The sequence below is a fragment of the Solanum tuberosum genome, unplaced genomic scaffold, assembly GCF_000226075.1.
Source record: "Solanum tuberosum cultivar DM 1-3 516 R44 unplaced genomic scaffold, SolTub_3.0 scf00171, whole genome shotgun sequence".
Classification (NCBI taxonomy): domain Eukaryota; kingdom Viridiplantae; phylum Streptophyta; class Magnoliopsida; order Solanales; family Solanaceae; genus Solanum; species Solanum tuberosum.
This window is the reverse complement of record NW_006239097.1, coordinates 808,113-812,171: the sequence shown is the minus strand read 5'-3', so window position 1 is coordinate 812,171 and position 4,059 is coordinate 808,113.

The window sequence follows — 4,059 nt, the reverse complement described above, 5'->3', positions numbered from 1 at the left end:
CGTTCTCCTCCGCCTTGCGGCCCCCCCCCCCCCCCGCACCTCCACACGATCGCGAAGAAAAAATTAAGTCAACTTCCTTTGACCTATGTGACAAAGTGTATGTGATCGCGATGTCTAGGTTTGTACACCTACGCGATCGCGACGCACTACAAGTTACACTTAGGCGAGATCGTGATGAACAAATCATCAGACATCAGATATAGTAGTGACAATAAAAGATCTAGATTCATAATTTTTTGAATGGACCCTCGGGATTTGTTCGGAATTCTGTACACACAAATCAAATATGCTACCCCACTAAACTTGACGTTTCAGACCTATTGGAACCATCATAACATGGATACAAGGTCTTCTGGACCCATCACCCGTTTAAGCCACCACTAACTAATTTTGACCAAAAAGACCAAAATGCCCTTAGAACCCTTAGAAACTGAACCAAGGTCTTACCTAAGCCTAAAATCACCTTCTGAATCTAACGAAATTGACTATAAACGAATTCGAGCGTTCAAACTCTAAATGTTGATCAAAGTCAAACCTTGATCTAAATTCGCCTAAATTCTCTACTCATGGGCTCAAATCCACATAAAAGCTTTGGAACTGAAAACAACAACACTCCTAGACTGAATTCTGCATTCAGAGCTGATATAATTTCATTTCTTATATTAACTTAAATACATAATACATAAATGTACCCTTTAACTCTACCTCATTTTTCATTTATGCCCATCAACTTTAGATATGTACAAGTAGACACTTAAACTTGTATAAAATTGAACAAGTAGATACATGAATCCTATGTGACATAATACACGTTTGACACCACATAGGATACAAATTGTCAGGTAGGATGCCACGTAGGATGTGTGTATTTATTACAAGTTTAAAAGTCTATTTGTGCACATCCAAAATTGAAGGGTATAAATGTGAAATAAGACCAAGTTGAATGGCATATTTATGTATTATGCCTAACTTAAAAACTTTCAAAACTCCAAAACTTCCAAAAATCTCAAACTTTTAATCCAGCTTAAAAACAACCTCATAAACTAATCAAACATGACTTGAGACAATTATTGGAAGAAATAAAATGATAAATTTTCAGAAAATTCTAAAAATAACCTTCATGTTATAAAATCAACACAAAACTAGAATCAAATGGAAAGAGTAAAGTAAAAGGAAGACAGAAAGTACAGGAATAGGAGATGCAACTAATTTTAGTGTCTTTTTATTGCTATGTGAAATGCTATTGTATAGGTAAAATATAACTTGGAGAGGTGATACTCCTACGGTAACAATAGTGGGCCCACATATGACATCCATCACTATTTAAAATACTCCCCCTTGGTGTTCATGTACTAAGAAATTTTAGCAAAAGAAAAGTATACATAATCATTTTTAATACACACTATTTGTTGCCTTATTAAAAAAACTGCTTGTAGGAAGCCACTTGTAAGCTGATTGTATTCACCTATTTGCAAAGCTACTTGTAAGTTGTTTAAGAATTTGTTTGTGTAAGCGGTTTATAGCAACTTGCTTGCGGAGTTGCTTATTGGAACCTGTTTGTAAATTTGTCTTTTTGATTTCAAGCTTATCCAGAAAGCTATGTAATGAGCAATAGATATATTTACAGCTCATTGGAGTTCATCCATAGATAATGTGCCTCGTTAAAACCTTACTAGAAAAAATTACCCAATGAAAAAAAGTTCTAGTGAAGGAAAAAGAGTACACACATCTAGTAATATGCTTTGAGAACTGCCTCATTAAAAACCTTACCAGAAAAATCCAGTGGGATAAAACTTTGGTTTAGGGAAAAAGAGTGCAACGCGTATATACTCCCACTGATTAAAACATCACTTAACAACTCGAAAATGACGCATTCCAATCTTATATCTCAGCTTCTCAAAGGCTGAAGTTGATAATACCTTGGGAAATATGAAGTGTTGAACATCGGCTATATCCTTCTTTTGAAGATAATGACTAAGAAGAACTTTGATGAAATATATTTTGTTCAGTCTTCTTTGATGTGTCCTCCTCTTAGTTGAGATATACATGCAACATTGTCTTCATATAATGTTGTTGGAATATCTCTTTTCAAAGAAATGTCACATATTTTCTGAATGTGTTTATTGATCTCAAACGAATATATTTTTGACAATCACTCAATTCGTGATCTTATTAGTGTAGACAAATTGCTCATTTGATTTTTTAACAACAATAACACAACACTGACGGACACTTTCAATAAAATTGTCTGTCTTGTGGAATGATTTGATATGACAGTATTTCCAAATGAAAATAGATAGCTTTCTTGAGATCAAAATTCATAATTTCCTGCAATTTCATGGTCAATAAACCTTGACACAATTGATCATAATAAATAATTTCTATCGATATTTGATTCACTCTAATATCTCCACCGATAAGAGTGATGTTATATTTTGCATGCATATTAATGAATTTTTTTTAACCATGAATAATAATAGCAAGATATATAAGTGCACCAATTCTACTATGTCATGGTACTTTCTAATCATTTTAATGAGATCAAAATTGGTCTTTATATTATGCGATCTTACAATCATTGGGGTACTATTCAATGAAATTGCTTTATAACCTTTTAAATCATTAAGAGATTTTCATATAATATTTATTGTCTAGCTAGACATGATAATCATTCATCATGTGTATTCAAGTTTTTCATATATTATCAGACTGAAAGGAACCTCATTGCATCCATCTTAGGAGTATAAATCTCCATACAATAATGTCAAGACTTTAGCGAAAAATCTTTATTTTTCAATGCACAAGTCGTACTTTATATTTTACAATTTTACTTATCACACAATAATTCATTTGTACCCAACTGACATTATATTTTGGTATATGGACAATAAGTCCAAAACATCACTTTTCCAAGTGAAATAAAATATACTTGAATTGTATTTTCTTTGGCCGATTTTATCTGTCAACTCTCGACAGATTTAATATCAAGATCCGCATCACCATTTATAATTTTGAGCGCTATATTATATTTAATATATCGTCGACGATTATATGATATCGATTCTAATATGACATAACTTATCAAGCTCACTTTATTTTTCATCATTTCCAGGTACCTGAGCCTTTGCCAAGGTTTTTATAAAGTGTTATGTCATGGTGCTCTTTCTTAAGCACTTGCTTCATTATTATGACCATCTTGATCATTTGCTCCTTTTCTTTTTCAAGAAGTTCTATCTTTCGAATCGATTAATTTATCATGCCTTAGACGTGCCATAAATTATGTCCTTCAAGGACTTTTCATTGGAGCATTTATAACTGGATTATAACATAGGATCAGAGTTACGTATGACAATTGACTTAAATTATCTCTTCAATGAGGATCATACCAATGATAATTCATTATGTATAACTTATTTTCCAGTTGCTTATCTCCCCCTAATGTTAGAGAATTTAACATTCACCCAACCTTATTTGCGGACTCATCTTTGTGCATTCTGTAATGGTGGAGCAATGGAATAATATATCGCATATTTAAATTTCTAGGCGAGAATTATTTGGTTCCTGAACCTGAACCAATTGTGATAGGGGAACTTTGTTGACTTGATACGTGCAAGTGTTGCTACACTTTAAATAACACATCTCATACCAAATTTTTTTTGGGAGTTTGTTTCTCATAACTAATGATTTAGCTATAATTGGAGGCATATAATTTATGCTTAAGCCACTTGAATATAAATCAACATCATGAATATAATTTTATAATTTGAAATGTGCTCTTGATTTAACAATTCGAGCAAACAACATTTGCAAAAATCAAATTGCAAGTTGATAATATAGCACATGTGACCATAACATAGATGCATCTATATAATAGTAAATGGTCCACATGGCAGGTGAACAGACCCATATTCACCTTTTTATACATTTTAAAATTTCAGGAGATACAATCTCAACCTTAGTTGGTGTAATGATAATTTTATCATGAGAACAAACAACACAAGAGAATTCTTGAAGAATTTATTATTTCTTCAATATATATATATGTTGACACACAATTTC